General features: G+C 60.6%; 1 long non-coding RNA gene across 2 annotated transcripts; it reads left to right on the forward strand.

Moving 5' to 3' along the window:
- The first annotated feature begins 736 nt into the window (after window positions 1-736).
- LOC133238831 (uncharacterized) lies at window positions 737-3,917 on the forward strand. 2 transcript variants are annotated; one of them, XR_009733650.1, is made up of 3 exons: window positions 737-912; window positions 2,413-2,544; window positions 3,447-3,917. It is a non-coding gene; the product is annotated as an uncharacterized LOC133238831 (long non-coding RNA). The 2 variants fall into 2 exon arrangements; XR_009733651.1 differs by having other exon boundaries at window positions 737-2,544.
- Window positions 3,918-12,038: the final 8,121 nt, after the last annotated feature.

Here is a 12,038-nt window from a genome sequence, read left to right on the forward strand (position 1 = left end):
CTTGCCTTTTCATACTGTTCATGGGGTTCTCAAGGCAAGAATACTGAAGTGGTTTGCCATTCCCATCTCCAGTGGACCACATTCTGTCAGATCTCTCCACCATGACCCGCCCATCTTGGGTTGCCCCATGGGCATGGCTTAGTTTCACTGAGTTAGACAAGGCTGTGGTCCTAGTGTGATTAGATTGACTAGTTTTCTGTGAGTATGGTTTCAGTGCATCTGCTCTCTGATGCCCTCTCTCAACACCTACAATGAGGTAACTACCACTTTACACCTATTAGGACGGCTATTCTAAAGATGTAAGTAAAATGGAAAATAGCAAGTGTCGATGAGGACCTGGAGACACTGGAGCACCGCCCGTGGGAGCGTAAAACGGTGCAGCCACCACGGGAAACAGTGCGATGCTTCCTCAAAAAATGAAATGGAATCACCCCTCTTCTTGGTCTATACACAATGAACTGACAGCAGAGACTCGAAGAGATACTTCTGTGCCCGTGTTCAGAGCAGCGTCACTCACAGTGACCAGACAGTGGAGCCACCCAAGTGCCCGTCGATGGTGATGTAAGCACAGCGTGCTCCTTCCACATGCTGGACTGTGATTCACGGAGGGAACCCTGACTCCTGCCGGAGCGCGGATGGACCTTGAGGACGTGATGCTCAGTGAAATAAGCAGACACCGGACAGACACTGGGCGACTCCACTTCTGTGCGGTCCCCAGGGGAGTCAGGGTCACGGAGACAGGAAGTAGGGGGTGGAGGCCAGGGACTGGGGGCGTGGGGAGTTAGTGTCCATGGCGACAGAGTCTTGGTTGGGGAAGGTGAGAACGTTCTGGAGATGATGGTGGCGGCAGTTGCACGAGAACGCGGATGCTCTTACTGCCTCTGAACTGGGTGCTGACAGATGCTTAACGTGGTAAGTTTACGTTATGTGTGTTTCGCTGCCTGACAGTGTTTTGGCATCTCTTCGCAGGGTCGTGAGACTTTCTGCTCGGCAGGAGGGGGGCCGCAGAAGAGCAGGAGCAGCCTTGGGTGGGCTTCTCCAGGGTCACCTTTTCCAGCTTTTGAACAAGAGACCGGCGTCTTCAATTCACTCCCGGCCCCGCCAGTCACCCTGGGTCCTGGGAGACACTTCTGCAGACAACTTGTCACGGGTGGCCCACAATGCGACTTTCAAGGTTTTCTGGAAAATCCATGAATAATGGAAGTGTTTCTTAGTCAACACTCTCAGGAATGGACCCCCTCACCCAGGCCCTGCTCGCTGTCCCCCTGAAGGTATAAAGCTCACTGTCCTGGACCGGGGTCTTGGCTCAAGCATCAGCACAATCGCTTGGGGTGTCTGTTCCACCTGCAGAGCCATACCTGCTCTTACGTGTGTGTACGGGATGTTTCTGGAAGGGCTCCCAGGGCAACGTCAACATTGACTCTGAGAGGGGAGCTCGCTGGGCTGGAGACAGTGAGATGAAATCTTTTCTCTGTAAACCCTTCTCTGCTTAAAAAAATAAGCCCCCAAAGCCACGTTCCACAAAGTGCCTGCTCCCAGGCGAGCAGCTCAGTGGATCCAGCAGTGCAGCTCCACCACGGGGCCCCCGTGTGGAGCCCCGGGAGGCCACTTCACTCATCGTCACGTGCTGAGACCCGTCTGTGGCGTGCAGGCAGCCCTTGTTCTTTGTCAGTGCTGCATAGTACTCCACTGCTCGAATGCCCCAAGGCTTATTTATCCATCCTCTACGGAAGGATGCATTGTTCCTCCCAGTTTCTGGTGCTATGGACACTTCATAGGTAGCCTCTGGCTTCTTTGGGGTGCGCACATAGCCCTCTCCTTTTAAAATCTTAAACATTAGCCATTCAGCAAGTAAATAAACTGGGAAATGTTCTTGTGTACCCTGGGCCCCTGGGCTGGGAGATGGACCCTGGAGTGACCCTGGGCTTCGTGAGAGTCAGGCAAGTGGAGAGGAAAGTGTTGAGGCCCATCCCAGTAGGCAGTGTGAAGGCCCTTTCCCCTCCCCTCAGTTGGGGTCCAGGGGTCCGCTGGCCACCCACCCTGCGGAGAGAACCACACGTGGACCCGGAGAGAGGCAGCAGGGACAAGGAGGCTGAGGGACCTGGTCAAGCCAGGTCTCAGCATCAAGAGCTGCGTGGCTTCTGGGGCCACAGGTGGGCGTTTGTCTGCACGGGTGGCCTACTGGTGCTCTGCACCCCTCTGCCTGCTTCCTAAATTTAGGGGTGTCCCACCTCTGCCTTCTTCCCCAGTTTGGGGTGTCCCACTGCAGGGAAAGGAACGCTTTTCTGTTAATCGTGTTCCTGGGGATGAGCGCTTCATGAAACGCATTAGTTTAATAAACTTAAGGGGCTCCCGTGGTCGGGGAGCAAAGGGCTGCATCAATTAACCCCGGGCTCTCTGGGGCACACGCAGGGGCGAGGGCCCCCCGGAAAGCGCACATCCTGCAGTTAAACTCCAGACGCTGCAGGGCTGGTCGTCTACTCTCAGCACCGCATCGATTGGACTGGCGGCTCCGGCCCCGTAAACAGCCTCCCCGCCTCACGAGTAAGTTAGAGCTGGTCTCTGGATGAGGTCCAAAGAGTGAGGCCACTGAGGGGGCCCCTACTAACGACCCTGGGTCCAGAGTGGGGTCCTCTGCGGGCAGAGGGGGCCGAGGCCCACCCTTGCGGCCCCCCAGGCACAGCCTCCGCGGCTCGGGGGCCTGGGTCCCGCTCCTGCATCCTCATCTTCCAGCCTCTGCCCTTGCTCACTCGGGGCCTCCTCCCCCCTCTCCCAGAGCCCGACCCCAACCTGGAGGGGAGGGGCCGGGCCCCGGGTGAGCAGACTGGGCTGGACAAGAGCACAGGCCCTCCTCAGGGATAGCGTGCCCTGGCCAGCCGTGGAGACCCTCCCACCGAACCCCAGGGAGAGGTGCGAGGGACGTGGCCAGGGATGCTGGACTCCCGGTCCTTATGCCTCCGCGTTGCCCCCTCCCATGATGAATCGGAGTCGGGGGACACACCGGCCTGTGACCCCTGATGCAGGCCATGGAGGACGCTGCTCTTCTGGGTTGCTGGCTATAGGAGGCCAGCCATGGGGCCGTGAGGACTCTCAGCTTGTGTGGGGCCGGGAGGCAGGCACCGGGACCCCGGCCATCGGCCACCAGCCACCTGGACGGGAGCCTCTGGCCTACGGTGGGCCTTCAGGTGACCCAGCCCCAGCTGAGTCCTGTAGCAGAAGTAGGAGACCCTGAGCCAGACCCCCAACCAAGCCGCCCTCCCATCCATGACCCTGGAAACCTGCCGCGAAGCCAGCATTCACTATTGCGGTAGGCCGCGGGGCCCGCAGCTGCTTGCCGTGCGGAGACACTTAACTGTGGCACTGCCTTTACCAGCACTCAACACACGCTCTTTTCTTCCTCCTGCACCGCGGCTGAGTTACTAGTGGTTTTCTTCTTTTTTTTTTAGTAATTGAGGGGAAACCCAAGATCAGAGAAGTTAAGTCACTTTGCTGGAGACACACAGCAGGACCCAAATTTGAACTGTGACCTGTGTGACCACAAAGTCCAGGCCTGTCCCCTGCCCCTCCCTCAGCCCCTCCACCCTGGGGCCACCAGCAAGGGTCCTGTTCTCCCTTAATCGGCTCTGGTGGAGGGAAATTTCAATCCAATAATGGAGAGCTGCAATAACTGTTATAATTAATTTATACAAAAGACATTATAAAACTACCCTCTATGCATTCCAATCCCATCCGTGAGGTGTGCCCGCTTCCCGGTTAAGCTACGGGGCTTCATGGAGACAGACGGGAAGAGGTATTTCAATATTTCTTATAATTTTATATTCTCTCTAATATCTCTCATGCTAATTTCATTATGCAACAGAGTCGGCATGGTGATATAATTATTGAAAAGTAATTTTGCAATAAATGGATTTAAATGTGTTGGAGTCCGCTATAAATTCAATCTCATGGTGAGGGTGGCGCGTGCAGGCGAGGGGCGGCGAGCGGGCCGGGTCCTGGGTGGAATCGGAGAGGCCCTGCGCGGCCCTGGCCGGGAGTCTGCTTACACCTGCCAGCGACCGACCAGGGTGTGAAAACCCGAAGCACTGCCCTCCCCTCCCCCACCGTGGCCCTGCCTGCGCCAGGGTTGCTGTCCGCCTCTCCTGTGACACCCAGGCCCTCTCTCGGCTCCAGTGGCAGCCCCCACAAGGCAGCCAGTGGATCCCAGGCCACACCCCCCATCCCTGTGAAGACCCCAGAGTAAAACCCAGACCCCTGTCTCAGCTGACCTCCTCCTTCCTGATGCCCCAGGCCTGGTTCCCTCCAGCGCCCTGCATGTCCATGGCCTCGCTGGCCATGAGAGCCCATCCCAGCTGCCAGGCAGCACGTCCCAGGCGTGATCACCTGAAGCATTCACTGTGGGTCTCTCCTCGGGATCAGCCCCACCGCCGGCCAGCCCTAAGGCCGTCCCAGGGGTACCCCCGGCCAGGAGGCTTCCAGGTAACCTAAAGCAGATGAGGACTGGGGGGACCTGGGCAGGGTGGGGGGCAGCAGAGGCAAGTGGGGTCGGTGGGAGGGGAAGGCAAAAGCCGGCTTCTGACTTGGCTCTCTCCTCCTCTTCCAGGGAGCCCTCCTTGACTGACCCAGGTCACGGGGCCTCGTCGGACTCGTAAGGCCAGACCTCCCTGGGTCGGGTGCTAGGAGGCCCACAGAGTGGCGGGGACAGAAAATGAGGGTCCCCGTGGCGCTTGCAGGGTTTGGGCATGTGCAGCTGGGGGCCACGCTCAGGCCCACCACGCTATCTGGGCCTGGCATCCTCGCCTGTGAAGAGGGACAGAGGACACGCGGCGTGGAGAGTGCAGCACGGCGTGTGCAGCTCAGGAAAGCCCCACTTGCCCCTTGATGGCCAAGGGCGGCTCGCCACCCCCTCCATTCCCCGGGCCCTCCCGGCCCACACACGTGGGAACTCACTCACTCACTCACTCGTCTCCCCGCTCCTGCCTCCACGGCAGCGGAGGAGAGTTGGGGGTGCCCAGCTGCCCCTTCCCGTCACCCGTCAGTCTGGAACTCTCTCTGCCCGGGCTGGCACCGGAGCCCTCTCCATCACAGGCCAAACTGAATCTGCAATTTGTTCCTGGGCGCTGTGTAAATTGGCACCTCATTGATTATTAATGAAGTGCTAATTGCTCTTTGCAACTAATTTTGATGCAGATGCAGCTGGGGCTGTTGGTACAGTCTTGCGGACTGGGAATTGCTGACCACGTGGGCCTCACAGCGGCTGGGACCCAGACCCCAGATGGGGACACAGGGCACTTCTCAGCTTGCGAAGCCCTGTTTTTACCCCGTCTCAGGCTGGTGAAGACACAGCACCCCAACTGACTCAGGAGTAGGCAGGCCGAGGGCCACTCAGACATCTCCTCTCGCTTCTGGCTGACAGGGACAGCTGAAGGACAGGCCCTGAGCGCCAGGCCGGACGCCGCGGCCTGATGGGGCCCTACGTGCCCTGTGGCTGGGTCAAGGGCGCCCGCTGTCGGGCCTCCACTGGACACTTGACTGGTGAGGCTGGGAGAAACCGAGGATCCACGCCTGCCCCCCAGAGATGGGACTCAAGGCTGCTGCTGCTCTGGGCCGGTCCTCCTGGCTCCCGGGGCTGAGAACACTGACGCAGTGGAAACATGGGGGCCTGGGTGAGATCAGGATGGCGGTTGCCCTGGTTGCACCAGGCGGTTGCTGGGCAACAGGCCTCAGGGACGTCCCAGCGGTGAGAGGGCAGCTCTGGGGACCAGCTCCCTGGGCACAGGAAGTGTTATCTGGAGAAGACTCTGCAGGCCCAGAGACGCTTCCTCGGAGCAACAACAGTGGGGTCCTGACCGGGCAGCCACGGGACCCCCAAAGCCCCCCGCCTCTGGGAAGGTGCCTGGAGACCCAGTTCCAGACAGGACGACACAGGCCTCCCACCCAGCCCCTCACCCCGCAGTGCCCAGGGAGGAGGCTTCCCGAAGGGAGGGTCTGAGTGCAAACTGGGGGCACCCAGAACAAGAGGCTGAATTCTGGAGTTTTCAGGCTGCTGAGGCCAGGCTGATGGGTGGTCCTTCCCTGGCGTGGGTGGTGGCGGGTGGTCTCAGAGGGCCCTGCAGCCCTGATGGCACCACCCTTCACCCGCCACCCCTGTGCCAGGCAGCAGGGACAGCAGGAGGATTGATGGGCAGAAGCCTGGGGCGGGGACTCTGCACAGTGACTGCTACAGCCCAGGGCTGCAGGGCATTGTGGGAAGATCGCTGGCTGGGCTTGCATCCTGGGCTCACATCTCCTGTGAGAAGGGGTCGGTGCCAGCCCTGTTGCTGCACCCTCCCAGCCAGACCCTTCTCCTCTGGGCCAGGAGAGAGCCCACACACCCCTGCAAATAACCAACAAATAAGGCCACGTCATTAAATGTCAACGAAACGTCTGCCAAGAGTCTTGGAGGTGGGGACCCTCAGACCCCAGTCACACAACTCAGTAGAGCGGCCCAGCCGTGGAGTCTGGGGGTCGAGGGAGCAGAGAGCAAGAGGGTCCCCACATGGTCCAACCTGGTCCCCAGAAGGGGGTACAGCTGGGATCCAGGCTGAAGCCCAGCTCACCCGCCTGATGGCTCCCTGGTCCGTGGCAGCCAGGCCGTGCGGCTGTGGAAACTGGTCCAGGAGGCTTCAGGGCCTGGGGTGGGCTGGGGACCCCGGGACCTCCTCTCCCTCACCCTCGGTGTCCTGCCTGCCCTGGCTCTGTGGCAGGACCCCCTCTGCCCAGCATGGGTGGGTATGACCTCCCTCTACCCAAGCCCCCTCCCCTGACACCCCCATCAGTGTGAGTGTCCCTAGGGTGCCCACTGCCAGGTTATCAGCGCTCCCTGGCTGTCCAGAGCACCCACGAGCCAGCTGGTGGGGTGGCGGCAGGAAGCACAGGGTGCTGAGGACCGAAGTCGGATCTGCCTGGAGACCACCACCTTCTGAGCTGCCAGGTGGGCTTGGCACCTCACACATCCCGAGGAAGCCCTGTGTGCAGAGGTGGGGCGTGCAGGCAGTGCCCGAGGGTGCAGGCCAGTGCCTTGTGAGCTGGTGACGCTTGTCAGGGAGTCAGGGAGTTCAGGGAGCCCATCTTCTGTGTGTAAATTTAATTCACAGGAATTCAGCTACAAAAATGAGGGGGTGAGAGAGAGGAAGAGAGAGGAGAGAGACAGACAGAGACAGCGGGAGAGGAGAGAGCAGGACAGAACCAGCCGCTGCCCACTGTTCCCCGGGCATCAGGGGCCCTGTCTCAGCTCAGCTATCCCTCAAAACCTGTGTATCTGTCACAATCCAGCCCAGCTACGCCTGTGTCTGCCGAAGGCCCAGGCCTGACCAGGCTCTGGGGGCCGGGCCAGGACAGCCCCTAGGAGGTCCAGGCTGCAGTGGGCATCTGAGGGTGGACAGGACCCCAGGCGAGGCCCCAGGCGCCGAGTTAGCGGGGCCAGGATGACAGCAAGGTGGGCAGGCCCAACCCAGCACCGAGGTCCAGTGTTTGAACCGCTCAAATAAAAACAGTCCAGGCAGGAAAAGCTGTGTCTGAAAAGACACTTGCTCCTTGGAAGGAAAGTTATGACCAACCTAGATAGCATATTGAAAAGCAGAGACATTACTTTGCCAACAAAGGTCTGTCTAGTCAAGGCTATGGTTTTTCCAGTGGTTATGTATGGATGTGAGAGTTGGACAGTGAGGAAGGCTGAGCGCCGAAGAATTGATGCCTTTGAACTGTGGTGTTGGAGAAGACTCTTGAGAGTCCCTTGGACTGCAAGGAGATCCAACCAGTCCATTCTAAAGGAGATCAGTCCTAGGTGTTCATTGGAAGGACTGATGTTGAAGCTGAAACTCCAATACTTTGGCCACCTGATGTGGAGAGCTGACTCATTGGAAAAGACTCTGATGCTGGGAAAGATTGAGGGCAGGAGGAGAAGGGGACGACAGAGGATGAGATGGTTAGATGGCATCACCGACTCAGTGGACATGGGTTTGGGTGGACTCCGGGAGCTGGTGATGGACAGGGAGGCCTGGCGTGCTGTGGGTGTTGCAGAGTCGGACATGACTGAGCGACTGAGCTGCACTGACCTGATCTCCTTTCGGCCGTAGGCTGCAGTGGGCCTGGCTCCGCTTTCACCTCCAACCCCTGATGATGAGGTGGGGGCGAGGGGGGAGGGGGAGCGTGTGCTTCAGGTGGGCATCAGAGCCAGGGGCACCCCCAGCCCTGGGGCCGACAGGGATGGACAGGCACTGCGGAGGGTCTCGTCCATCCCGGGGCGGGTGGTGTGGGGAGATGGGGCGGGCCTGAGCAGGGCTGAGGGGCCCACCCCACTGCAGGCTCCCTGAGGCCGGCAGAGGACCGGGGGCACCTTTGGGACGTCTTCTCAGCGGGCCCTCAGTGAGGTGAAAGTCGCTCAGTCGTGTCCAATTCTTTGTGACCCATGGACTGTAGCTCGCCAGGCTCCTCTGTCCACGGGGTTGTCCAGGCAAGGACACTGGAGTGGGCTGCCATTCCCGTCTCCAGGGGATCTTCCCCATCCAGGGGTCAAGCCCGGGGCTCCTGCACAGCAGGTGGATTCTTCACCGTGGGGCCTTATTGTCCACACGTCAGATACCCCCGCCCCCGCGCCCCCCAGGGTCAGCGGGGACGAGCCCTGGGCTGCAGCCCCTCCTCGCCGCCTGGCCCTCTGTGCCCCGCACCTGTGCTGGGGTCACCCCAGGGCCCCTCTGGCCACGTGGCCGGTGTGTCCAAGCACGCTCCCAGCCACGCGTCGGGGGCCGCCTGCGAGAACACGCATCGTCCCGCGGGCGCTGCCCCCACAGGGAGAGCTGCGTCTGGATGGGCTGAGTGCCGGGCTCCTGGGAACAGGTCCTGGCGGGCTGACCCGGTGACCCTCCCTGGCCTTGCCCTCCACGTGATGCCCCCCAACCTCGCCTCTCCCAGCCTCCCTGGCTGTTCCTTCTGTCATCAGAAAACAGCATCTCCAGCGGGTGTGGGGGCAGGTGCAGGGAAACGGGGGACTTCAGCTGGGGGAGGCAGAGTTGGGGGGTCCACATGGAGAGACGGAGTGGCCCCAGGTCCTGGGCCCCACAGACCCTCAGGAGGTGCCCACTCTTGGTCTCGGGTGGACTGGCGCTCTCTGGGGATCTCGGATGCCCCCTCACCCCGGCCTGTTTCCTCTGGCCCTGGGCAGGTGCCATTGGGGTCCCAGCGGCCTCTGCAAGTGTAGAGGGGAGCTGAGAGTCCTGGCCGGGGTGACGGGAAGGCAGAAGCCCAGAGGCCGGGCCCTGAGCCCGGGGGCGTCTCTGGAGCCGCCTTGGCCCCTGTCGCTCCCCGACGCGGCAGCCTCTCCCCTGCCCTGTGGGCTCCGGTCCCAGGTGCCCGGGGGTCTCCCCCACCTCCCTCCCCACCACACCCCACCAGCCACGCTGCGGTTTCTGAGAGGTGGGAAGGGGGTGTCCTTGGAATTAAAACCTTGGGGGCCGGGAGGGGGCGAGGAGTGGGGCTGATGTATCTGAAATACAATGCATACAAAAACGTCATGAATGTTTAATTTTATTTTATTAAGTACCACAAGGGTGATGGCTGACACTTTATTAAAGTGTCAAAGCGAGTGTCCGAACGGTCTAATTACTTATTCCAACAAGGCAGGCGGCCCAGGCGTGTGGGGAGGTGTGGGCGGCAGCGCCCGGTAAGTCACACCTATTAAAGCATTATTTGCACCCAGAGGCATCTCATTAATACCTCGGCCAGCGCCTGCGCGCCGCCTCTGCAGGCTGACCCCAGGCTCGAGGGAAGCGGCGGCCGGATTCCGCCCCCGGCACAGCCTCCAGACCAGCAAAGCCTATACAATTAATAACGGCTCTGCCACCTAATTGAATTCCTGACAAACGGTGGGCCCACCGCTGTGGGCACCTCGATTCTGGGATTCGGGAGCCAGTCCCCACCCGGGGGCTCTGCCAGCAGGGAGGTGCAGGCCCGCTCCCGCCCAGGGCTGCCCACATGTGCCTCCGGGCCCTTCCGGCTCTGCCTTCCTCCTGTGCCACCTCTCGGGGGTGACCCATCCCCGTACCCTATACCCCCCATCCACCGTGCCCTGTCCCTTGCTGTGAGGGGCACCTCCACTGACCCTGCAGGTGCTGTGGGGAATAAGAGGGAGACGGGGCAGGGACAGCTCACAACCCGCCCCGCCTCCTGGGGCTTCCTGAGGCCCGCCCCGGTGCTGGGCTTTGGCAGGAAGCCCCCCCTGGCTCGGGCCCTCCTTGGCCCGGCCCCTCCTCCACCCTCTTGTCCGGCGGGCGGGCGACGCTGCTCCATGATGACCTCTCCCTCTTTGACCCAGGGGGCAGGGCACTAACTCCACCCTCTCTCCCACCTCCACCCTTCGCCCTGGCCGTCCCCACCTCCGAGCGTGCCTGTGCGTGCCTGGCGGTGCAGGCAGAGTCCAGCGCGTCCGGGGAGCCCTCCCTGCCGGCATCACCCACCCGCCACCCATCCGCACATCCGTCTGTCGTGTAGGGACCACTCAGCCATCAGTCATGCATCTGCTGACCTAGTCCCACCCCTCACTTGTCCATCTATCGACGATACATCGTTTACCTATCGGTCACCTCTCGTTTCTCCATCTAACACCTCTACCTACCATCTATATCATTTATGTATCGATCATTATCTGATTGCAAGAACACTCTGCTGACCATGCTCCTGGCAGTGTTTGGACGCCAGGGAGCACGCGTGCCACGATGCCGTGTCAGTGCGCGGGCCACCTCTGACCCCCGAGGTAAGAAGGACTCTGAGGTCTAAGCCAGGTGTGGCGCCCGAACCACGGCCCCGAGAGGTGTCCACGTCCTCGCCCCAGGTCCTGTGGCCAGCTCACCGCACGCAGCGGAAGGGACATAGCGTCTATGAGCAAGTTAGGGCTGCTGAGGTGAGCGAGGGAGCCTGGATTGTCCAAGTGGGTCTGACGGAGCCCAGGCGTCCTTAGGGTCAGAAAAGTGAGGAGAGCGGGGAGGGCCCCCAAGCCAAAGCGTTCAGGCGGCTGAAGAAGCTGCAAAAGGCCAGGAAATGGCCAAGAGCCTTCGGGAGGTACTGGCCCTGCACGTGCCTTAGACTTCTGACCTCCAGAATGGTACAAAAACTGATTTCTCTGTTTGCTGCCTTGCTCCAAGCTACTAAGTGCGGGGGAGTTTGGTACAGCGGCACTAGGGACCTGATGCACGAGGCTTGGCCAGAAAGGGTGCGAGGTCGGCCAGCGACCTCTGCCCTTGGCTTGGGCTGGCCCGCGGCAGGGCCCTTGCGTGTTTCATCATCTGTCAGAGGCTTTCTTTGAGGTGCGCACCCCCGTGGCAGGAATGACATTCACATGGTTGTGCCAGCATCTCCACCTTCCGTCTCCAGAAGTTTCTCACTTTCCCAAAGGAATGCTCTGTCCCCTAAACACTGAACGCCCTTCCCACCCCCAGCGTGTCTGGTGCCCAGCACAGAGCCCTATCTCCTCTGAGCCTCAGTTTTCTCCTCTGTAAAGTGGGGGATATCCTCCCCACATTACCATGAGGGTGCCTGAGGTCTGGCACACGGGGCACTCAGTCAAACCTTGCTCCCCGCCTCCTCTGCTCTGGTCTTGTGGGCCCTTCTCCCTTGACAAATGCTTGTCAAATCAATGTCTGTGGTATGCCTGGGTCCAGAGCTCAGTGTTGGAAACGGAGGGGCAGCGGGCTGAGAAAGGAGGAAGAATTCCCTCCAAATAAGAATGGACTTTCTAAATCTCCAAAATGCCCAGTCTAACCCTTTAGGCTACCTCGAGGGGTAGTGATCACCCCATCAGTAGGAGCATCCAAGTGGAAACCAATTGTGCGTCTGCACCTCACAGCTGGGCAGGGTGGGTGCTGGGCACTCCGGCCCCATCCAGGTGCAGCTGCTTGGCTGGCCTGTGCCCGACCCCCTGGTGAGCCTTGTCCTTCCCGGCACCCCAGGCCTGCACGGGACAGAAGTACTCGTACCCGTGCTCAGACATCCGTATGGGGCTGAGAGGG

Source organism: Bos javanicus, chromosome 25 (assembly GCF_032452875.1).
Source record: "Bos javanicus breed banteng chromosome 25, ARS-OSU_banteng_1.0, whole genome shotgun sequence".
NCBI classification, from domain to species: domain Eukaryota; kingdom Metazoa; phylum Chordata; class Mammalia; order Artiodactyla; family Bovidae; genus Bos; species Bos javanicus.